At 34.3% G+C, this 26,038-nt stretch overlaps 1 protein-coding gene across 6 annotated transcripts in view; it reads left to right on the top strand.

Annotated features, from left to right (window-relative positions):
* The window catches only part of LRBA (LPS responsive beige-like anchor protein), a 720,310-nt gene that overhangs the window by 212,828 nt on the left and 481,444 nt on the right, over positions 1–26,038 (top strand). The window contains exon 1 of one of the 6 annotated variants that reach the window (XM_077770796.1): positions 6,515–6,589. The exons of the other annotated variants lie outside the window; for them this stretch is intronic. The gene's annotated coding sequence lies outside the window, so the exon portion shown is untranslated. Of the gene's footprint in view, positions 1–6,514; positions 6,590–26,038 lie in introns of those variants that run through there. 6 annotated transcript variants of the gene reach the window in all.

Here is a 26,038-nt window from a genome sequence, read left to right as displayed (position 1 = left end):
AGAGGTCAAATTGGCAGTCACAAAAGTGATTTATTTTGTTAAGAAGTGAACTGTCTTTTTCTACATGAAAGCTTAAGAGATATGAAATTGAATCTGAAGTCGACATTTTGCAGATACTGGGTGGGGATGGCTTGAGTTTGATTGATAATTTTTTTTAGTCTGAGATAGGGTGGGAAGTGAAAAGCTAGCATATTGCTAAAATTTTAATTAATTTTTTAAGGGGAGATGGAGAGGATTGAGTGCCAAAGATCGAAAGATCAGGTCAAAAACTCCTTTTTAATCACATAAATAATGGGATATGCTTATGAACTTAACATCTGCAAATTTGATTTAAAACTTTACAAATTAGTTGGTGTTAATTTCATGACAATCAACCATGTTCTGATTATTTTTCTTGAATACGTTCAAAAGTTATTTTCTTTTTGCATTCTTTTTAACAAGGTGTGTAAATTAGCTACATTTTATTACAAAAGAAGGATTAGAGCCTACATTTAAGAAATGAGGAAATGATCACATTTAGTTTGCTGTCGTTAAGACCAGATAGATCACTATATATTTTCTTAAAGTTTCAACTAGGATTATATTTTTCTGTCATTAAGACCAAAGAGATCACTATATATTTCCTTAAAGCTTTAACTAGGATTATATTTTTCAGTGTGCACTTATTCATTATTAGGTTGATTAGACACCATTTCATATTTTATCCCATTTACATTTTAACATTGTTAAGGCAAAAATACTATTATTTAGAATTGAAAAGCTTTCATAAAATACTCAGCATTGTGTTTTTGAGTTAAGTTAAAATACTTAATATTTATTTAGTTTGTTCATTTATTGAATCTCATGTAAAATAGTTCAAGAGCTACTTTTCAAAGCTTGATATAATTTTTTTTTACTTTAAAATAAGGTGTATACATTCTTAAGGAAACTGTATACTGTCTGATGCACAGACAATTGAACAAAGTCTCAATTTCAGATTTATTTTTTCACAAGCATGTAACTTATTTGTGCCTGGTATTGGTTGTGTATGTGTGTAAACCTTGTAGAAATCTATATGAATTTAAAGAAAATGCTAAATATTTCAAGTAATACTACTCCAGCATTGTATAAAGTATTTGTATCATGCTGATTTGACATTAATATCATTTTTGAAAGAATTGACATTGCATTCAAGGCCACTTTATAAAAGCGTTGCTTTGCTCATCCTAATTCAGTCTGACATACATTCCAATAACACTACCTCCCTTCTTGGGTTTAAAGCTAAATTTATGACTGTGCATTGTGAAGTGCATCATTTAAAAATGGTTTCAACCCAAAACATCTAATAAATAAATAATGTGTATGGCTACTCAGTAGTAGACTTTCTAGACTAGAAATCATTCCATCGGATACTCAGCAGTCCACTATCGGAGAGGGCTGTCAGATAAATCTTATGGTAGCTGCATTCATGTCCTGTAAATCACATATTATTGTCTGAGCCTTCTGCCAGGTCATCTATTCTTTTCCCATTTATCAGAAATGCATAGAGTATATAGAAAAACTAGAAGCACCATGTAGTCTGGCCTAGCATCCTGAGTAATTAATTAGTAGCAAAACTTAATTTAAAATACTATTAGTCTGATTTTTGCTTAAACATTGTTTCATCGAAATATATAGGTTGTTGCTATTTTGGGAAAAAAAATTTTTTTCACCTGAAGGCTATGATAAAAGGTTTGGTCATTTTAGATTCAGGTGTTTCTATACCTCTGAATTATTAATTTAAAAATTATAATAACCAGGTGTTACCATTTTTATGATTCTTTTATGTCAGTTTGTGTTTGGATTTTTGCTGCTTGAGNTTGAGTCTCCCCTCCCCCCCAGCCCATCTTTCTAGTTAAAATGTTTCTCTCTTTTCTATCACTTAGAATCTCTTATAGTTTGTTTTTTATAAATCTACTTTTCTTTTTTTTTAGCTTTTCTCTTCTAAATATGTGACGTTAATGTTATTGCTGTTGACTTTTTATTTTGTGAACTTTTCTTTTTTGTAGTTGTGATGAGTATTTTGAGTGAAGTAGATAATTTAAACAAACTAAGGTAGAGGCAGGGGAAGAAAAGCAAATCAGCTCTAAACTTTGGCACAAAACTATCCTCCTTTATTAGGCCTCACTAACTGTTTAGACCTCGCTTCTTACTACTTTGTTTTTATATATTCTTGGTACTCTGCACAGTCCCTGGCACACGATGTCTACTTAGTGAATATTTATGGTTAAATAAATAATACATCTCCCAGCTACACAGCAGTCTTCCTGGAAGTGGAAAGCTTTGATTCCTCTCTGACTTATAGCTCTAACTCTCATCTTCATCCAGAGCTCTGACTGCCTGTAACTCCTGCCTTTAAATTGCCTTTGATTTTTATTTCTCTTCCATTAGATTCTAAGTTTCTTGAAGGTAAGTACTATGTTTTGTTTTGTTATCTCCAACATCCAGGATAATTACTATCCAATCAAATATTTATGTAATTGCATGATTAATAATTCACTGGTAGCAATGGTCGTAAGTCAACATATTTTGGGCTTTTGCCTTTGGTCTTTGTCATTATGACATATGACATACTCCCATACTTTTTGTGTATTATTATGTATATATTAAGTATTCATTTTTATTTTCAGCTCTTTTGTCCTAACCCAGTTCTGTAGTTGTGTTCATTTATAAGTAAGGTCTTTTTTTTTTTTTTTTTAATGTTTATTTATGTTTGAGATAGAGACAGAGTATGAGCTGTTGGGAGGGCTAGCGGACAGAGAGAGGAAGACACAGAATCCGAAGCAGGCTCCAGACTCTGAGCTGCCAGCCCAGAGCCTTGTGCAGGGCTTGAACTCGTGAACTGAGAGATCATGACCTGAGCTGAAGTTAGACGCTTAACTGGTTGAGCCACCCAGGCACTCCTGGATCTTTGTTTTTTTCATTATCCTTTGGCTTAATTGCTTTTACCTCTTTTCTAAAAATAACTTTGTTGAAACATAATTTATACACAGTAAATACACATGTATCTTAAGACTGTACAGTTTGATGAATTTTGACATATACACAATGCTGTAACACCCAGTTCAACCCAGAAAGTTCCCTGTACCTTTTTACAATCAATCTCTACCCCTTTTACTACCACAAGTTGCCACTGATTTGACTTCTGTTACTGTGGTTGATTTTACTCATTGTAGAATTTAATGTATATGAAGATTTACTTCTTTTAATTGTGGTGCTTAGGTACTGACAGGTGTGCTCTATTTAGGGCACACTTAAACTTTTTTCATGTAAATTCACTATCCCTTATTAAGAAAGTGATGTGGTATTTTAAAAGAAGTAATTGAGGTAGTAAGACAAAGGACTGTCTTTTTGCCAATCACAGAATATGAATTTTGAGTATAATTTGCTTATTGGAAATATAAATTAAGTCTTCTTAAATTACGCTTATTTTCTATAAGTCCTGTGGTATAGAGCGCTTCATACAGCAGTATGGTGAGGCCATTAACTATACTTTTAGAATGATTTTTTTTTATTGTTTATCACATTCTGTTCAAATGCTATCTCTCCTACTGAGCTTGCATGCTGGCTTTATTTATTTACTGTTTTTTTTAAATTTAAATTCCAGTTAACATACAGTGTAGTATTAGATTCAAGTATACAATACAGTGATTCAACTTCTCCATATGTCACCTGTTGCTCATCACAAGTGCACTCTAATCTCCATCCCCAGCAACCCATCTTCCACCTCATCCCTCTGATAACCCATCAGTTTATTCTGTATAGTTAAGAGTATGTTTCTTGGTTTGCTTATCTCTTTTGTCCCCCTTACCTCTTTTGTTTTGTTTCTTAAATTTCACATATAAGTAAAATCATATGGTATTTGTTTTTCTCTGACTTATTTCACTTAGCACGTAGCATAATATTCTGTAGCTTCATTTGTGTCATTGCAAATGGCCATATTTCATTCTTTTTAATGGCTGATTAATATTCAATTATATATTATTTAAATATATAATTTATATATTTATTTAATATTATTTAAATTTATATATATGTATTTATGCTTGCCACATTGTCCATTTATCAGGCTTTGGACAATTGGGCTGCTTTCATAATTTGGCTGTTGTAGATAATGCTGCTATAAACATCAGGGTGCATGTATCCCTTTGAATTAGTAATTTTATAATCTTTGGGTAAATATCTAATAGTGCATTTACTGGATCATAGGGCAGTTCTATTTTTAACTATTTGAGGACCCTCCATCCTGTTTTCCGCAGTGGCTGTACCAGTTTGCATTGCCACCAGCAGTGCAGGAGGGTTCTTCTTTCTTCATATCCTCACCAACACCTGTTGGTTTCCTGTGTTGTTGAGTTTAGCCATTCTGATAGGTGTGAGGTGATAACTCGTAGTTTTGATTCACGTTTCCCTGGTGATGAGTGATATTGAGCACCTTTTCATTTGTCTGTTGTCCTTCTATATGTCTTCTTTGGATACATGTCTATTCGTACCTTCTGCCTACTTATAGTTGGATTAATCATTCTTTTGGATGTTGAGTTTTGTAAGTTTTTGTATATTTTGGGTACTAGCCCTTTATCTGATATGTCATGCAAGTATCCTCTCCCATTCTGTCATTTGCTTTTTAGTTTTGATTATTTCCTTCACTGTGTAGAAGCTTTTTTATTTTGATGTAATCCCAATGGTTTATTTGTGCTCATTATTGTTGCCTGTTTCAATTTTGGTAATTTTTATGTTTCTAGGAATTTATGCAATTTTTCTACGTTGTCCAATTTGTTGGCATATAGTTTTTCATAAAATTCTCTTACAATTGTATTTCTGTGGTGTTGGTTGTTATTTCTCCTTTCTCATTTGTAATTTTATTTATTTGGGTCTTCTGTCTTTTCCTTTTTGGTCTGTCTAGCTAGAAGTTTATGAATTTTATAGAGTTTTTCAAGGAATCAACTCCTGGTTTCATGGATCTGTTCTGTTGTTTTTTTAGATTCTTTATCATTTATTTTTGCTCTAATCTTTATTATTTCCTTCCTTCTTCTGGCTTTAAACATTGTTCTTTTTTTCTAGCTCCTTTAGGCATAAGTTTAGAGTGTTTATTTTAGATTTTCTTGCTTCTTAAGGTAGGCCTGTATTGCTGTATATTTCCCTTTTAGTACTTCTTTTGATGAATCCCAAAGGTTTTAGACCATGGTGTTTTCATTTGTATTTTTAAATTTCTTCTTTGATTTCCTGGTTGAGCCTTTCAGTTTTTAGTAGCATATTGTTTAACCTCCATATATTTGTGGTCTTTCCAGATTTTTTTCTTGTGATAGGCTTCTAGTTTCATAGCATTTTAACCCACATTTTAGTGATATGTTATTTCATAGCCTTTGTGTGTGTATGAATTCCTTGACTGATACTTGGAGAAATATTTATTTATACCGCTTTTGTGTTTATTGCCTTTATATTGTTAGCTTGTTTTTTCCTTTTTACTCAAAAGGTCCCCTTTAATATTTCTTGGATTCTAGTTAGGTCACAAACTCCTTTAATTTTTGTTTGGGAAAATCATTCTCTCTCCTATTCTGATTGATAGGCTTGCTGGATAGAGTATTTCTGGCCGCAGATTTTTCCCATTCAACACTTTGCTTATACCATGCCACTCCCTTCTGGCTTGTTAAGTTTCTGGTGAAAAATCTGTAGCTAGCCTTTTCGGAGTTCCCTTGGAAGATAATTATTTCTGTTGTCTTGCTGCTTTTCAGTTTTTTTCTTTATTACTATGCTTTGTAAATTTAATTATAGTATATCATGGTATTGGTCTTCTTTTGTTGATTTGATAGGAGTTCTCTGTGCCTCCAGGATCTGGATGTCTGTTTCCTTTCCCAGATTAGGGAATTTTTCACCTATTATTTCTTCAAATTTTCTGCCCTCTTTTCTCTCCCTTCTTCTTCTTGGACTTTATAATACAAATGCTATTATGTTTGATGGAGTCACTGAGTTCCCTGAGTCTGTTCTCATTTTGTATAAGTCTTCTTCCTTTTTTCCAGCTCCATCACTTTCCATTACTTGGTCTTCTGGGCCACTAATTTGTTCCTCTACTTCTTTAGCCTTCTGTTCATTGCATCAAGTGTGTTTCTAATCTTGTTTATTGCATTTTTCATCTCTGATTGATTCTCTTCTAACTCTTTTATCTCTGTGGTAAGGATCTCACTGATGACTTCTTTTCTTAAGCCTATTGAGTATTTTTATGATCATTGCTTTAAATTCTCCATCTGGCATATTATTTATATCTGTTTTGCTTAGATTTCTGGACTTGACTTTATCTTGTTCTTTCATTTGGGATAAATTCCTTCATCTTGGCATTTTGTCCAAGTCTCTGCCTTTTTCTCTGTGTTAGAAAAGCTATTTATGTCTCCTGCTTCTGAAATGGCCTTAGGAAAAAGAGGTCATGTGGTGCCCAGGGCCTGGCACTTCAGAAAGTATCTCCACTGTGTGCTGTGTGTGTTCTGCTGTTGTGTTCTGTCTGCTTCATCCTTCAGGCCAGTGGTCTGCAGAGGCTCTCCTTGTCTGCTGTGGACAGAGTTTGACTCCTGGACTCAATAGGGTGAGTTTTAAATAGGTGTGCTGTGACCTGCTTGTGAACTGAGATCTGTCACCATCTCCACTGGAACTGACTCCCTTTGAAACTCCCTGGGCAAGGTTTCTGCTTGTTTTCTGTTGGAGGGGCCTTCCATGCTGGATCTGAGGCAAATGTGATTGAGACAGGCAATTCCACTGGAGCACAGGGGACTGGGTTTTGGTGTAAGGAAGTTAGCAGCCAGTGTTGGTATTTTGCTGCTTCCTGAAGGGTGGCTCTTTGTTTATGCTGAGGGGTGGGGGAGGGAAATGGCACCTTTCATCTCCTTTGTTCCTAGAGAGGTGTCTTTGTGAACCCTGACTTTTAGGGACACCTCTGAGAACAGGGAATAATCTCCCCACTGTGTCCACAGGGGTTCTTCAGACCATTGTTTATATGCTGTCTGTTCCTGAGTTGTTTGCCTGCCTTCTTTCCAGGGATCAGGGCAGTGCCCTCCAGGCTCTTTCTCAGCCAAGCCTGCTGACCTTTAAAATTGTAGGGCTGTAAGCCTTGCTGTTTGCAGGAACTCACAAAATTCATTCCCTTTTGTTTTCCAAGCCAGTGTCTTTGGGGAAATGTTCTTCTTATGTGTTCCCCTGTTGCTTCTCTGTCTTGTGCCCTTCTCCATGATCACAGCTACCTCCCCTCTGCAGCTGCTATGACCCATTTTTCCCTTAAACCTCATTTCTGCACTTCCTACCTTCTTCTTTGTGGCCTCCTCTCTCCCTTTCATTGTGGAGTTTGTGCGACAAGGTGAGCCTAGGGTCCTGCTCCACTGCCATTTCCCTGTTCACTCTTCTGCAGAGCTTTGTGTGAATTTATCTGCTATGAGCCCTCCTCTCTATGCCTGCTGTGGTGTTTTTTCTTTTATTTAGCAGACATGTATTGGATGCTTTTAAGATAAAAGCCCCTCCTTTTAAAGAAAGTATAGTCAAATGAGAAAGACAATTATAATACAACATAGAAGTTTATGAGAACTTGGAGAGAAACAGAAATAGAGGGGCAGGATGTGGACTTAGAGACTATCAGTCCCTATTTAATTGAATACTAATTTTATTTCTGTTCTTGAATAGATCATTTCAGGTGACTGTGACTTGCAGTCAGAAATTTTTTGAGTTCTTGGGGTGCCTGGATGGCTCAGTTGGTTAAGGGTCTCTTGAATATGGCTCGTGTCGTGATCTCAAAGTCATGAGGTTGGGCTCTGCGCTGAGATTCTCTACCTCTCCCTACTCCCCCACTCATGCTTGTGCACTCTTTGTGAAAAAATAAATAAAATTTTTTAAAGTTTCATCTGTTTTTATAATTTCATCAGGATCAATGGATGTTAAAATTCTTAAATCATTTGCTCTGCTTCGTTCAGTACATATAGCTTTCCTTGATTGTATTTGTGGTAGCCATGTGTTTATTTGGTCAGTGTTAACTATCCAAAATTACTTTTTTGTGTTTTTAAAGTTTATTGTTTATTTTTATTTTATTTTTTTATTTTAGAAACAGAACACACAAGCAGGGGAGAGGGGCAGAGGGAAGGAGAGAGGGAGGGAGAGAGAGAGACAGAGACAGAGACAGAGAGACAGAGAGAATCTCAGGCAGACTCCATGCTGAGCATGGAGCCCAGTGTGGGGCTTTATCCCACAACCCTGGGATCATGACCAGAGCCAAAATCAAGAGTCGGATGCTCAACCAACTGATCCAGCCAGGCACCCCTCACCATCCAAAACTTCTAGTAGAGCAAATTCCAGTTTGTGTACTGTGTCATGATAATGGGTGTTCTGTGAAAAAAAAAATACATTGTGGGAAATCACTTTGGTAAATGTTGTTTGAATTTAATTAGCTCTCTTTACTGGAGGGCCCCTTAGAGCCTTTAGTAATTATGTGTGTATGTGTGTGAGTGTATGTGTTGTGTGTTTGTGTGTATAAAATATGTATATAGTGTATATTGTTGAATCTGTAATGGGAATAATGTTAGCATATTTTATCACAGAATCCTCTTTGTGGCTATGTTTCATGTGGATAATTTTTGTAAAATACAATTTGAGAAAAGTGGCTGTTGCATCAGAGGTGAGACAGTGAATAATGCAGGAAGTGCCTCTTTTTTAGTATTCTACTTTTGTTTTTCTTTGCTTCTTCAATCACAATGCCTAAAGAAAATCACTAGATATGCAAAATTACTTATTTTGTTCATGAAACAGTGTCATTATTTTGTTTCATTTAGAAGAAATTATCTCAAGTCATTTATTCTCTCTCCTTTGTAGGTAATTTGGACATAACTCCCAGTTTAGATGTTATTTCTGAAGGGACAGCTCTTTAGAAGTGATTATAGTAAGAACCGGCAATTCTTTCTAGAACATCTTAAGTTAAATGAGCACTCTGTGTGTGTGTGTGTGTGTGTGTGTGTGTGTGTGTGTGTGTTTGTATTTTGTTCTTCTTTTTTACAATATTCATATAGTACTAACCCTGAGTTTAGGATGATTTTGCCATCAGTTGATTATATGGCTATTTCCTATATTGACTAAGTGAATCACATTACATTTTTAGCAAATATTGTGGTAATTTGTGCTGTCTGTTGAAGTTCAAGTATATAGCATAAAGTCTAGAAGCCAAGGTGAGAATATATTTTATATTAATGGATATTACTTATACTATTGACCCGTATATAGAATTGAACCCCCAAACGGGACGCCTGGGTGGCTCAGTCGGTTAAGCATCTGACTTCGGCTCAGGTCATGATCTTGCGGTTTGTGGGTTCGAGCCCCGTGTTGGGCTCTGTGCTGATGGCTAGCTCAGAGCCTGGAGCCTGCCTTCAGATTCTGTATCCCCTCTCTCTCTGACCCTCCCCTGCTCATGCTGTCTCTCTTTCTCAGAAATAAATAAAACATTAAAATTTTTTTAAAGAATTGAACCCCCATATGGACATAGTGAGGTCCAGGAGGTTCAAAAGAAAATGAAAATAATCTATGTGAATGTCATATGATATAGTTTCTGATGAAATAAATTTTCTGAAAATATTTGTCAAATAAATGAATAAGATTTTTAGCAGTAGACAGTTTATAGTTATATAGCTAAGTCATAAATTGACAAGTTCTCTTCACATGTCGTCCATTTAAGTAGGATTTGCAGTAGCTTGGGATCACAACCTAGATATAATAAAAATGTGAAGTCATTATTAAAGATGCTAATACAGTTGAAGAATCAAGAGTGAAGACATTACCCTGTGGGGAAGGCCAGGCTTTTTTACTGAAATCTGTAGTACTTTTGTGTTTTAAAAGTATAATTTAGATATAAGGCGTTTTCTTGAGACCGTAAACAAAATGAATCTGTCTTGGAGATCCTGAACCCTGAGAATTAAGTAGAGATTGGAATGCCATAGTTCACATTCATCTAGGTAGATTTCAGGACAAACATTAAATTAAATGATGGGAGTGGCATTTGCTCTTCTTCCATGATCTGAAGAACTCAATCTGTGACATATATAGATATTTTTGACAGGGTTAGAACACATTACCAAAATCTCTCTGTGCACGTATTATATAGTAAAAATACTCATATGTTTTCTTTGCTTTTACTGTAAAAATAATTCTAAATCCTATTAACTCTTACTTATCTTCCAGTCTTAGCTTATATGCCCTCAACAAATAAGACAGAATTTCTGAATTTAACTCTGTCTTAGATTTCAGTTTAATGAGATGAGTGCTAAAGAAGAGTTAAACTTACAGCTTAAGAGCTCAGTTCCCTGCCCTATCTTTCATTAGATGAAACACTTCTTGAGGTCAGGAAGTGATTTTTTTGTTCATTTTATTCTGTAGTGCTTCATAGGGTCATAATAATAAACATTTGATAGATATGTGTTGAATAAATCAGTGTATTTATCTTATTTAGGTAAAATTTTCCTTTAAATTGAGTTTTGATTCATTGAAAAGTATTTAAAGAATAGACATAATTCTGTTCGTTGATTTAGAATTGTTTAATTCTTTCTTGATCTGAAAGACATTAGCCTTATACATAGGCTTCAAACTCTTATTGTGAACTCTTAAATGTTTTAAAGTAAGAAAGTAATACATATTAAATCTCCTTCACCTGATCAGCTTTGGGTCTTTAAAGATCTGATTAAAAGAGTAACAGCTCATTATTTCTCATGAAGAAATCAAGTTTCTTCATTGTAGACTTTCTTCTTTCTGTAGTTATTTCTGTCACCTTTAAGCTTCTAGCTTCAGAAACTCAGCATTTGTTCCAGACATGACATTTTCTGCTAACAAAATATGAACAGATGGTAGCTCTCACAAAAATGTTCTAATACCTATAAGTCATTGTTTCATGAAAGAAACAAATCTATGTCTGAGTAGAGAGATTTTCTCCATTTTGTTTCAAAGGTGCTTGCATGGCAACAAATTGGCAAAATGTATTAAAATAAATGTTGAAACCTATACTTTGATATGCTATAAACAAATCATTCCAATTTTTTCATAACCAACCTTATTTTTCCAGTAAAAATAGAACTTTGGGGTACTTGGCTTCTTTAAGATCAGTTTATGTATATTATGGCCCAACGAGGGTCAATATAATTTAATATTTTAACCTTTCATAATATTACCCCTCCCTTTTATTTTTGGATGTGTTTATATTCATCCTTAGAAAATACTTATAGAAATTAAGTGACAGTAAATTGATTGTCTCTGAGCTTTTTTGTAATCAGTGCTTATAACCTTTTGATTATGAATACGTGAGAATCAACAGGGTAGTGACTGACATTGAGATTAAAAAATAAAAAGAGTAGTGTTCCATTACAGTCACCTGTGTTTGCCTTAGAGCTGCTGTGAGTGTTTTATCCTTATAATGGACAAAGGCTTTGAGCATAGGTGTTCTATAGTGAAATGCTCACAAGTAATTTTATGTACAATATAAACAGTTGACATTATAAGAAGGAACTTGAAATCTTTGAGCATGAGAAGTCTGTGGGAGTTAGAAAAGGTAGTTCAAAATTCAGGCTATATTAACTGATTATGAAAAATCTTAAATGCACTAAAAATAATGTTAAGATACTTGAAATCAGCTTTCTAAATTTATGCTAATGTGACAAAAATATTTGATTTACTTGATTTAAACTTTTATAACAGGTAACTTACTTTTATAAGATGGAAGCATTTGCTTCTAAACAGCAAAACCATAAAAAAATAAATTAGGCCAAGAATTGCATTTTACTTTCAGAAAATAAAATATTTAAGTTGATAGGTTAGTGAACATTAATTGATCTTTATGTAAGTCTGGATGTTTTCCAGACTGGCCCAATATTAATTTAAAGTGCTTTGTTACAACTAAAGAGAAACATAATTTAAGTTTAGATGTAGGATTTATTCTGAAATACAGGCATCCTGTTGATTCACTAGCACACGAGGTTTTAGAAAACACAACCTTTTAAGGTAAATTTTGTGGAACTGGCAGCACACCCTGTGGCTTGGCAGTCTAGTCAGAAGGATGATACCATGCTGACTATATAACTACATCTTTGAACATTATTCTCAAGGGTGGTAAATGTAAAACAAAGTAATATCAACTGGCACTTAATTCTACAAGTTCCCTGCTGACTGGGGTATTCATTGAAATAGAACTCTTCGTGACAGGAAGTCAGCCTATGAGTATGGAGACATCTGAAAATAAAGTGTGTTTTAATATGGCACCCTGCCATTTTACAACTGGTGTTTTAAATTTGGGATTAGGAAGAGAGTTAGCAAAAAAGAAGAATACATGAATGGAAATAATCTAAACATAACCTTTTTCTTTGGCTTTAATGAAATTATAAATCCAGGTTAGTGTCTCTTTCTCAGCTATTATTGGTTTTTCTTAGTCCTCTTTTCTATTATTTCAAATTAATCTACTGAAGTTAAAGTATTACAGAAAGGCTAGGTTAAAAATACAAAGCTTAAGATTGTCTTTGTTTAATATCGGACTCTGATAACTTTGTGAAGACTGAACTATATTCTTAAATATATATATATTTAAATAAATATAATGAGTTTAACCAGAATATTCAAAGTTCTGAGGATTCAGGTTTAAATCTTGCTGTCTGAAGTATTTAAACTGTTTTGCTCATTTGGCTTTGAGGTAAAAATTACTGAACTTCATAAAGCTGTATGAAGTTTTAAGAAAATCTGAAGTTTGAACTTTGAGTCAGACCTGAATGAAGTAAGAATCAGAACCCTGAAGGCTATTTGTTTTTCTAATAGTAAATTCCTCAGCTGCTGGAGGTAGACTAGAGGAGGCTATTGTCTCCATCATGTACAACAAGGAGAAAGGTAAAGGATGCCATAGACAGGATCTTAAGAAGAAGCCGAGGCCAGGGAAATACTGTGATGATAGATTTTTAATTTTAATACATGTTTTTTCTCTACTACCACTTATCAACTCTGTAACCAAGTCTCAGTTGATTGAGACTCAGTTTCTTATTGAGTGAAATGGGTGTAATATTGTATTAGAGGGGGGCCTGGGTTGCTCAGTCGGTTGAGCATCTGACTTTGGCTCAGGTCATGATCTCACTGTTCATGGGTTCAAGCCTCACGTCGGGCTCTGTGTTGACAGCTCAGAGCCTGGAGCCTGCTTCTGATTCTGTGTCTCCCTCTCTCTCTGACCCTCCCTTGCTCATGACCTGTCTCTGTCTCTCAAAAATAAATAAATGTTAAAAAAATTTTTTTTAAAAAGATTGTATTAGATAAGATGAGAAAGCATATAGAATTCCTAGATCAAAGTTGGTTGTAAATTAAAATTAGTTTCTGAATCTGTCAGCGTGAAAAGCATTGTGTCTGGGTTCTTAGCATTGTTGCAATAACACAATAAAGAATTAGAGATCTGAAGCAAAGTGAAGGCAGAAAACACTTTTATTAAAGCAATAGTGCACACTCTAGAGTAGAGCTGGCAGGTTTCCAGAGGCAGATCCAACCAATAGCTTGTTTTAGGATTGGACATTACTGTGTCTATCTGGGCTGGGAGGAGCTGGAAAGTACAGTGGGGTGGTCTCTAATGGAAGCTGCTTCCAGTCATTTGGAGGACTACTCCCACAGGTTGGGAGGGAGAGGTTTTTGACCCTACAAGGTTTATACCAGAACAGCCTTTCTCTGTTGAAGGAGAGGGTAACTATAATGTAAATACATTGTAATGAATCTAGGGGTATCCTTGGCAGAGGTGGAAGAAGAGAGCCCATGCCCTGTATCTGTGGCTCTTGATATGTCAGCCCCAAGGTCTTGGAAGCCACAAGGTCATGATGTTGTGCTCCTGGGTTTATAATGTGTGGCTTGTTTATCACAGTCCTTACCTCCAGCCCCTGTCTCTATCATTCTGCCCTCAAAGATTTGGGATCCTTCTTCCAGGCATTCTAGCTTCTATCTAACAAATGCTGTTTTTATCAGCATATGAAAATCTTTTCCCATTGTTCAGTATTTTCAGTGACTCTTGTTTTCTTTACATGAAGTTAATTTGGTTTTTAGATCTTTGTCTCACACATTCAGTCCACCATTTTCTGTAGGGTCTTTTTTTTTTTTTTTAATATAATTTATTGTCAGATTGGCTTACATACAACACCTGGTGCTCATCCCAACAAATGCCCTCCTCAATGCCCATCACCCACTTTTCCCTCTCCCCACACCCCGTCAACCCTTAGTTTGTTCTCTGTATTCAAGAGTTTCTCATGGTTTGCCTCCCTCCCTCTCTGTTTGTACATTTATTTTTCCCCCTTTCCCTTCCCCCATGGTCTTCTGTTAAGTTTCTCAGGATCCATGTATGATTGAAAACATATCTTTCTCTGACTGACTTATTTCAGTTAGCATAATACCCTCCATTTCCATCCACGTTGCTGCAAATGGCATGATTTTATTTTTTCTCATTGCCAAGTAGTAGTACACTGTATATAAACCATATCTTCTTTTTTTTTAAAGTTATTTTCTTTCCTTTCTGTGGTTATATGCCTAGTCTAATCCATTTTTATCTCGAATCAAAGAATATTAGAGCTAGGAGAGTTCCAATAGATGAGTAGTTTTTGGCCTTTTCCAAGTAGACAGGGTTAATGGGTAACATATTTTCCATATGTTCCCAAAGGTGATTCTCCCATTTTTGTGCTAACTATAGTGATAGTTATATGGGTATATTTTGAGCTATATGGGTCTTCTTATATGTGGATTTTTTAAAATATAAATACAGTACTGTAAATGTTATTTTCTCTTTCTTATGATTTTCTTAGTAACATTTTATTTTCTCTAGGTTAATTGTAGGAATATACTATATAACAGATATAACAAAATATGTCTCTTTCTAATGTTCAGAGAGAGTGAGAGAGTGCACGTGCATGGGCGAGGGGCAGAGAGAGAGAGAGAGAGAGGAAAGAGAGAGAGAGAGAAAGAGAGAGAGAGAATTACAAGCTTGCTCCCTTCTGTCAGTGAAGAGTCTGATGAGGGGCTTGATCTCACAAACTATGAGATCATGACCTGAGCAAAAATCAAGAGTCGGATGCTCAACCAACTGAGCCATCCAGGTGCTCCCATATATGACTTAAATCAGCTGTTTAATTAATAAGGCTTATGGTCAACAGTAGATCATTAGTTACTAGTTAAGTTTTAAGGGAGTCAAAGCTATATGAAGATTTTCAGCTGTATGGGGCGAGTGCCTAAACCCCTAAATTTTACAGGTGTCAACTGTATACCTGAATACAAGTGAGATTAATGACATTTTAGGGATTATTTATTTATTTATTTATTATTATTATTATTTTTTTTTTTTGGTGAGAGAGAGAACATGAGCAGGGGAGAGGGGCAGAGGCGGGAGAGAGAGAGAGAAAATATATTTTTTTTTCTTTTGAGAGTGGGAGAGATTGAATTGGGGAGAGGGGCAGAGAGTGAGAAAGAGAGCTTCAAGCAGACTCCAGCTCAATCCCACCACCCTGAGATTATGACCTGAGCCAAAACCTAGAGTCAATTGCTCAACTGCCTGAACCACCCAGGTACCCTAGTAATAATTTTTTAAAGAGTCTCTCTTGTATACTTCAGACCTTTAAATTTATACTATATTACTTTCAGCACACACCCTTTGTTACCATAATGGAGAAATACTTGACTACAGTTAATCTAGTTCACTGATTAATAACTTTTTTTGGCCAAATATATCATTGTCATTAAGAGTTGCTTATTAGGAGTTTCAACTTGAGTCCTGTCAAAATGGGGGTGATGCTAAGGGACAAAAGGAGATAGCATTTGAAAAAAGCCTCTGTAAAAATCACAGATTATGATCCAATTTATTCTTTTATCAGTGAAATGACATTCCTCTTTTCTGTTGATTTTACCTCCTTCAGTACATTTTGACAAATTTACTTTCCTAGGAGAGTCTCTTTAGATTTTCTAAGAGAAGTTATAGTTTACTGTCTTGTCAAATTCAAACTCCTCTGCCTTATTTTCAGTGTCTTTAATAGCTGTTTTATTTTATACTTAACATCTGTGCTGCCTTGTGAATAGTATTCAGATATTTGACATATGTGCTATGTACATCATGCCATTTTCTTGGTGGTTACCAAAAAAACCAAACTCCATAACCCTAAACCCATTCTCCACGTTTTCCTGACACTATCCTTTCCACAGTATGCATTTACATATAGTGAGTATGAAAATGTCTACTAATGTCCTAAATACTAAATGCACACTGCATTCTTTTTTGATAGTAATTATATATGTGTGTTTTTTTATTTTTTGAGAGAGAGAGTGGGAGTACATGCACATGCTTGTGTGCCAGGGTAATGTCAGAGGAAGAGGGACAGAGTATCTTAAGTAGGCTCCGCATCCAGTGCAGCCCCTGACACGGGGCTGGATTTCCTGAGCGGAAATCAAGAGTCAGATTCTTAACCAACTGAGCCACCCAGTTGCCCCAAATAGTAATTAAGTATTTTTGAAAATTATTTGGAAACTTACACTTTCATTAGGCATTTGATTACGACAGTGGTATTATCTCTCTCTCTCTTTTAAAATAAAGATTGTTTTTATTTTTAAGTAATCTCTACACCCAATATGACATTCGAATCCATAACCCTAAGATCAAGAGCCCCATTCTCCACTGAGTGAGCCAGCCAGGACCCCCAAAACAGTGATTTTGCCTCATTGGGTGTTTTGGCTCTTCAGTTTATTCTTGTTACCTGTTTCTATATAATTGAAGGCAAATTTAATTTTGATTTCTTATTGTTTCCTTTTTGTAGGAAAGATGATCTATTCCTTTACCTAAGGAAGCTTATACATTTGCTTAATCTTTCAGAGTTATCTCATATGCATATCTATTCAAAAGAGTCATTATTTTTGTTTTGTAGCATGAGTCTAATTAGTGAGAATAGGATTCTTTTTGCTAGTACCGTTAGTTAAGAAAAAAAGGAGGTTGGTCACTAGCAATAATAAAGTAAAATAATGGGAGATAATTTTTTAAAGAAGTTTTCTTATTAGTCTTTTTTTCCACCTCTGCACTGCTGCGTTACTTATTCCGATATTTGGCGGTGCTATCTTTGTGTCTCTGTTAGTTAATTGTATGAAGTTGCTACTTTATCATAAAGTGACTCACTGGCTAAGCTTTCAGTTTCATGTAGCTTGATAGGCTTTACATTTTGCAAGTTCAACTGACTTTCTGGAACTGAAAACAAAACCAGTCACCACTCAGTCACTGTTAGAACCAAGACTTGGAGATGTTGACTTGCTTAAAAAAATTTTTTTTCCAGCTTTTGTCAAAATATACTAATTTTTTAAAAAAAGTTTTTATTTCTATGAACTTTGAATTATTGAATTTTACAGTAAACTTTTCTGCAACTTGCTGTTTCTTTTGTTTTAATTTGATTTCTTTAGTATGATAGGCTGAAAAATGGCTCCTCAAAAATACCCATGTCAAGTCCCTGGAATCTGTGAATGCTACCATATTTGGAAAAAGAGTATTTTGTGTGTGATTCAGTTGAGGATTTTGAGATGAGGGGTTACTACTGAATTGTCTGGGTGGGCCCTGAAGGCCCTTGTATCTAACCTTATAAGTGATAACCAGGTAGATATAGGCACAGAGAGGAGAATGTGAAGATGGAACAGAGAGTACTGTGGCCACAAGCCAAAGAATGCTGACAGCAACCACAGCTGGGAAAGGCAAGGAACGCCTGCTCCCCTAGACTTTCCAGAAGGAGAGCAGCTTTGCTGACGCCTTGATTTTAGTTCAGTGAAACTGATTTTGGACATCTGGCCTCCAGAACTGTGAGGAGAGTCTTTAAGTTTGTGAGTTTGTCTGTCTAGTAATGCTTTGATGATCTGTTGTGTGTTCTTAGTGCAGTCTTCCTCTAGCCTTTGCCTAACAGTGTTATGATTTCCTCAACAAGCATTTGCGGGTTTGTTATTTGGAAAATTGAATCAGGTAATGTTGAGAAATCAAAGAGATGGTGAGTACCACCTTAAAATGTTTCACCATAGCTGAGGAGACAAATGCCAGTTTGTGAAGTTATTGGCCCGCCTCTACTGCCAAAAGTAAAATAAGCTAATATTGCATGTATTTCTAATGGAGAAGAAATTGGTAGGAAGAATATGCTGCCACAGATATGTACTATTATTTGTTTCTTGAGTCCTGGTTTATTTTTGCAGCAAAGCTGGACAATCAAGTATTCCATTGTATCACTGTTTCAGTTATGTTGTAGGTCAAAGAATGACCTACATGATGATTTTTATCCCAGCATATCTTAGGATTTTTACATTATACTTAAAGCTGCTATCACTTAAAATCTTATAGGTGCATTGAAAAATAATTGAAAGAGTTAGGAAATAATTCTGGACTGAAAAGTCTTATTCTTCTTCACCAGGAAAGTCACTAAGTATACTATGATTGGCTACAAGTTGTGGTTGTTGAGAACTACTAACATGTTATTGTAGCATGCATGTGTGTCTTAGATAGTATACATTTAAAATCAAGACCAAAACGTTGTAGGTTGATAATAGCATGAGATTTGGAAAAATTTTATTCTGAAGATATCATCATTTCATAGCATAAGCATAAAAAGTATGTTATTTGCCCCTAATGAATGTTAAAATAAATGTGGTTTTACAGTTATTTATTTTTTCACTTGATGTAAAACCATACTGAAATTAAAATCTTGCTTTATATTAACATTAAGAATTTATTCAGTGAATACATAATATTAGTTTACTGTGGTCACTATTAGAGTGGGAGATAACAAATGGTTAAACAGCAGGAGAGTTTTCAGTTTTTAGTTTAAAACTGCTGTTTTCTATATGCTTTATTTACTACATGTTTAATTCTTAATGTTGTGTGCTGTGGGATCGGGCATGCAAAAGTCAGCAGAAAGAGTTCTGGTTTTTACATCTAGAGCTATTACTTGCTGTACAATAATAAAGGCACTATTTTATTGGGTTACTTGTAATTAACTTCAGCACTAGGCATCCATATAAATCATTCGTAATCTGTTTTCTTTAGATTTTTATTCTTTTAAACTGGTTTAATGTACTTGGTTTCTGTTATCTTTTTTACATATGGATTGTGGTTGTAATTACTTTTTTGGAATTAGGCTGTCAGAAATCAAACATATATGTGAATTCAAGAAATGATTGAGGCAAGCTAATAATTTTGTATAACATTTTATAGATTTGTTATTGAAATAAATATTCTGTAGTAGTACTGTTCTGTTGTGAACCTTAATAAATAATCATTCTCTTGTGTTGTAAAGTGTCTACACATTTGAAAAGTTAAAATGGCAGCATTAGTTAGAAAATATTTATCCTTTTTATGTCTTTAAAAATCCCAAGAAAGCATAAACATGAGATTTCTTTGTTATCCTCTGTTAATTTATTGCCATTAAAAAATTTTTAAACATTTGAATCTTCATATATTTTCCATAATACTATCTGATAAATGCCATTTTACAAAACACTAGTAATTTATATTATTTTGTGCTTATAACTTTTTATGTTTATTAGTTTAAGATGGAATAAAATGCAATTGAGGCAGACTTTTTTGGATAAAGAAGCATTTAAAAAGAAACATATATGTCTGGCTGAGTTTAAATTCACAATATATGTTATTTAAAACTAAATAATAGAAAACAAAACTTTCCTCTAAAAATTCCTTCATTTTATAAATGTTTACAGTGATCTGTAGAAATAGTTTAGAGGCAAATATAATTTTTTCTCCCATCATACAAAATCTTGGGGATTCTTATAAAATGATAGGTGTATTGAGGTGTGGGGGATAGGATGGCATGAAGAAAACTATTTTCACTCATGTCCTGAAAGCAGTGCTTTTAAAAATAATTCAGTTGGTAAATATTTTTTATTGTTGCTGAGTACACTAGAGGGTTTAAAAATCTTTTAAAAATAATTAGCCGTTTTATATAGTTTTAATGGAAGTCTTTCATGTTTCCTCTCCAGCAGTCTCTAATGAACACTCCCTGTAATTTCAATGCAGGCTTTGAGATTCCCTAAAGACTTGACTTCAGACCTCAAAGGGCAGCAATTGCCATATGTCTGGAGAACTGGAGTTGCCAAATAGACTGACCATGTACTAATAGGACACATTTATATCGCTCTTGAATGTGAAGCCCTGATATAAGCTTAATGATGGTCATCTGTTGAGAGCTTGTAGCTGGAAAGGGTTAGAGCAACTTTTGTCACCTTTATTGAAATCAAGCTTTCTGTATTGATTAGTAAAAGATCTTGGCTAAATTGATTCCAGTTCGGAAGTTACTCGAAGGATCATTATTGGCTAAAGAGTATGTTTTTCCTGAAAGAGTTTAAAAACAGATTTAAAGGGACTTGTAATGTATGCTTAAACACAACACCAAGGGGATTATTGTTTTTTTAAATTATTTACACATAATCTAAAGATATGTGTATAGCACTTGCATAATTGACTGCATGGTTATCTCAATGTTTTAGATTTTTAAACTTTTGCATTCTTTATTTTGTAAATCCAGTAAATGCATTCTCAGCATTCAATTCTTTGCACATAGTACACATTCAAAAATATTTGTTAAGAAAGCAGTTGTAAAATCGAACCATTTGCTAATTCCACTTTAATAGAGTTTTTCTTTTCTGTGTTCTTAACTTGTAGTTATCTATATGTATATTTCATTTATAAACTGAATCATAATATTTGTAGAAAATAGATGTACATTTTAACAGTTTATGGCTATAGAAGTCATTGAAACCAAAACTTTCCAGAGGGCAGTATTTTATTCTGTTTTAGGTAATGATTTGTTTTACCCTTTAAAGAGACAATGGAATAAAAACCTGTCCTTTACTATTATGCCATACTCTTTCCTGGTATGTGGTTACTCGGATTTGTGTTAGATAAGCTGTTGAGAGAGTGCTGACATACAGCGCAAACACTGTTGAAAAGTTCTTGATCGTTTACTTTGAGCACTTAAGATTACTATATCTTGACCATGAACAAGTTTTCTCTAGTTTTGACCTTTAGTCCTGTGTATAATGTGGTTCTCAATTTTGTGTTAATACATTCCCTTCGTTATTTGAGCTCTCCTCTGTGGCCTCCTCCCTTGACTCCTACTAGTGTTTCTGTTATCTACTTAGGGAATTTGAGCTATATCCAACCAATTTGATTTACTTTACAAAGAAATATATAACTGTAACAGTATCTTAAAATATTAATATTGATATTTCATTGAAGAGCTCAAGCCTTTAAATTTTTATATATTTTTATGGGGAAAATGAAATAGTTTGATGAGTTTAGATTATTGTTAACAAATTATATTTCATTCTTTTGTTTAATTGAAATTATGTTAGGATCCTTAAATCAATACTTACAGAAAAGAGTATTTTACTATCAAAAGCAATATAGATAAAGTTAATTTCATTTGGTAAGATGTAGAACACCGACTTTTAAAAATAATTCTTAATCGTTTATGATAAATTTAGCTTTTCATAGTTTTGATACCAGTATTTGTAAAACTTGAATGCTTGTTTGGTTATTTAAAGATATTTCACAGTATTTTAGATAAATACCTATTGTCTAGTTAGTATACAATTTTTAATATAAATTGTTTTTTCAAGAAAAATCTATAGTGCTTTAAAAATTTTAATAATAATATAATACTTAAACTGAATAATAAAGTTCCTGGCCTCTGTTTTTCCTCTCCCTCTTGATTCATACTTTCTGGAAGGAGCCATATTCACTCAATCTTAGTTGTTGAGGCTGCCAGTTAAATTCATATTTCTAAATGATATAATAGCTATTTCTTGATTTTTCTATTTTACACATTATCTAGTAATGTCTTCCATGGAAGATCACCTTTGAGTTACTTATATTCTTTCTTTCCGTTTCACATCTTCTGTTGTTTCCAGTACATCATAATATTTTGTCAAAACCATACTTATCATTTACATTATTATGACAGTGTAAGTATTCACAACAGTGCTACGAAATATGACTCTGGATTACCCTCCCTTTCTCCCTTCCTTTTTCTCACTTGCTTTTCTTTCCTTCTTTCACTCCTTTCTTTTGGCATTAATAATTTTGTACTGTTTTGTTTATTTAAATTTCTGTGTACCCATCACAAATTTATTTCTAAATTTTCTATTAAAATCATAAATTTCTGTCAATGTGATCAAACACACCTGTTATCTATTGATTCAGTTGTTTTTCTTAGAGATGTAGTACCTGTAGTTGTCTATTTTTATGTTCCAATCTGAATTGGTTACTCTTGAGGTCTGTAGAAAGCTGTTATCTGGAGATTTCTTTTATAAGCAACCTAGAACTTTCCTTTTCTCTCTTATGCTGCAGTGTCTATCTTCTGTGTCCCCAGTGACTTTAAATTTGAAAAGTGCTGTCATTAGTCTTGCACTGGGAATATAGTAGAGAATAAAACAAAGGGAAAGGCAGGAAAAAATCTAGTGGGTAATAAGTATGCCATCAGAAAATTTAAGCAGAAAAGGTATGGAGGATGATAATCGGGTGTCTGTATTACTTTTGATGAGGTACTTCTTTGTAGTTTCTTGAGAAAGAATACATGAGGGGTAGACTTTCTCAGACCTTGCTTGTGTGAAACTTTTTTTCTTATTTTAACCTTTATACTTGATCAATAGCTTATTTGGTTATTAGTATGAGAGACTGAAAATGATCATCTCTCCATATTTTTTTGTCCCTGAAACACTGCCTGTTTCTGGGTTTTGAGCCTGTTGGCCTTAGATTGGAACTACACCATTGGTTTTTCTGATTCTTAGATTTTTTTTAAAATATTTTTATTTATTTCTAGGAGAGAGAGAGGGAGACACAGACTCTGAAACAGGCTTCAGGCTCTGAGCCGGCAGTCAGCACAGAGCCCGACGCGGGGCTCGAACCCACGAACCGTGAGATCATGACCTAAGCGAAAGTCGGACGCTTAACCGACTAAGCCACCCAGGCGCCCCTCTGATTCTTAGATTTTGACTTGGAGTATAACTACACCATTGGCTTTCTTGGTTCTCCAGCTTACAAATACAACCCTATAGATCTTGGAACTTGTTACCATCCATAAATGTGTGAACCGTTTCTTTAAATTACTAAGATTTATATTTCCATACTATTGGTTCTGTTTCTTTGGAAAACTCTAATACAAGGGCAAAGAGATACCAGTGAATAAGACAAAATCTCTGCCCTGATCGTTTTACATGAAAATTTTTATATTTCTAATTATAGTAAATGGTTTTTTTTCTTTATTCTTACTCTCCACACCCTGTTAATAGTATTGGCTCTTTTCTATGAGTTTTTTCTTTCCCAATTATTTCTTTGATGTCTGTCATTCAAATGAGTCTTTCCTGCAATGATTGGTAATCCTTTGCTCTACGCTCATATTTAAGTGTAATGCACAAAACCCCCACACAGCTGTGTAGCAAATTGTCTACTGGTGAAGAATGAGCTGCCTTTGCCATTGATAGATCGTTAAGTATTATGGATTCTCATTTTCTTTCAAATTATTTGATTTTTTTTTTTTTGTTTTACAGTGAAGGGTTTTTACAGCATCCCAAAGTTTACTTCTCTGAAAAGTAAACTTTTATTTATTTTACCGTGGTGGGGATGACCATACAGTATGGGGAGAGGATGTAGAATTCTTTGTTTTATGTATTACTTTTCATTCATTTAAATTATTTTTATCTCTGTTTGTTAACCATCTTCGTATGTACTCTGTGACTTCAATTCTTAGGCTTTCTAGAGTTCTACGACAAGCATTGATTTGCTTCCTCAAGTTGATTTTTTCTGGAGGTTGTAGAGAAATTTTTTACCCTCTCTATTTGCTGTTGTCTTTCTTTATTTTTTATCTTTTTATTATTTTTTTCTTTATTATTTTTGTTCTTGACTTTTACTGTGTTTAACCTAAAGTCACTCACTAATTCCTTTTTTTTCCTTAGAGTAAAAGGTAGTTTAGTGATGAGCTCACCAGAATAGAAGGTTAATACTACATTTTTTTAAATGTTTATTTTTGAGAGAGAGAGAGAGCATGCGTGCACATATGCATACTGGGGAGGGATAGAGAGAGAGCAGGGGAAAGAGGATCTGAAGTGGGCTTCACATTGACAGCAGAGACCCCCATGTGGGGCCTCCACTCACGAACTGTGAAATCATGACCTGCGTTGAGGTCGGCTGCCTAATCTATTGAGCCAGCCAGGTGCTCAGGTTGATACTACATTTAATGTCAACATTGATGACTTGATCCCTCAAAAAAAAGTGGCACCCTTTGGTTATGTACTGTATCTTGACAATCTTTGGCCTGATTTTATTTACGTTAGAACATGGTACTATTTGAGAATTACTTTTAGAATCTAGGTAAGGTTATGTAGTATATTCACACAGTAAAATATGTTGTAGAGGGTTATTGAAGTTATAGAAAGCTGTCAAGTTCACTTTAAGGAAGTTAGGATTATGTTAAAATAATACAAATTAATATGTAGCACATTAGTTGCCCATTCTCTCTATATTTATTTGTTGATGATAAGAATGAATACTCTTAAATTTGGTTATTGGTTAACTCTCTTTTTTTTTTTTCTAACTCCAACCTAAGAAAAGACTTTTACCATCAAAAACATGTATTTGAAATTTGGCAGAAAGCTGTATTTATTTAATAGATTTCACTAATGTATATTATCTTTGTTGTTGATGTTGCATGACTTAAGAGCATTAGTTAGCTAAGAGTATATTTTAGTAAAAATTGACTAATCAACAATTATAGCCTTAGGAAATGATAGTCAATTAAATAAAGCTTAGAACAGGTATGAAATTATTGACTCACTTGTGTTTTGAGTCCTTCCTTTCCAAAGTGCTGAAAATGTGTTTTGAAATTACTCAGTTGCATTAGTGGTTGAATTTGAGGTTTTTAACGTGTTTTTCATCAATACCTTTGGGAAAAGAATAACCAAGACCTTTAAATGTACTAGCATTTTGCATCACTCTATAATTGTAAATATTGTGATGAAATATTGAAATAATCATGAAAGATGATAACCGTTAAGCTTTTCTTTCAACTGTTAAAACTCACTAAAGGTTGTATTGAGCTGTGGTTTATGATATTGTTTAGACTAACACCTTCTTTGATAATTGCCTCAGAAGTGGAAAAAATGCTTTAGGATAGGATGATTAATGAATCTTCTTTTCAGATTTGGCAACTTCCTTAAAGGGTTGGAGACAGTGTTTTCTTTATTGGTTTATTTAAAATGTTTTTTTTTAATGTTTATTTTTATTTCGGAGAGAGAGGGAGAGAACAGAGTGTGAGTGGGGGAGGGGCAGAGAGAGAGAGGGAGACCCAGAATCTGAGACAGGCTCCAGGCTCCGAGCTGTCAGCACAGAGCCTGATGTGGGGTTCGAACCCATGAACTGGGGGATCATGACCTGAGCCGAAGCTGGATGCTTGACTGAGCCACCCAGGTGCCCCCAACAATGATTTAGTATGGGGGAAACTTCCTGGCTTTGACTAACAGCTGGGTTTATTTAAAAGTTTTTATTTTCTATTCTCTTTGGCTTCAGATGATCATCATCTGGGTTATTAATTAATTGGTGTATAGTTGACACAGTGTTATATTAATTTCAGATGTACAGCATAGTGATTTGGTTACTCTATACTTAATGCTATGCTCACCACAAATATAGCTACTATCTCTCACCATATGATGCTATTACAATACTATTGAGTTATTAATTCTTATCAGTATGTATTGATGTACCTGGTATGGGATATTTTATTTATTGTTAATAATTTACAGTTAGGAAAGGATTATACCCAAAAGTGTAAATAAGATTTGTATATTCACTTTTTGTCCCGTAGTGTCTAATTATTTTTTAACTGGTAAAATATTTTACTCCAGGTGATTGAATAGCAGTTATTGTAAGTTAACAAATTGGGCTTATAGATGATGTCTGGGAAAGAAAGAAATCTAATGTATTAGTATTAGTAAATTTGTGTCT

This window comes from Crocuta crocuta, unplaced genomic scaffold (genome assembly GCF_008692635.1).
Source record: "Crocuta crocuta isolate KB4526 unplaced genomic scaffold, BGI_CrCroc_1.0 scaffold345, whole genome shotgun sequence".
In the NCBI taxonomy this organism is placed as follows: Eukaryota; Metazoa; Chordata; class Mammalia; order Carnivora; family Hyaenidae; genus Crocuta; species Crocuta crocuta.
This window is presented reverse-complemented; position numbering and strand designations above follow the sequence as displayed.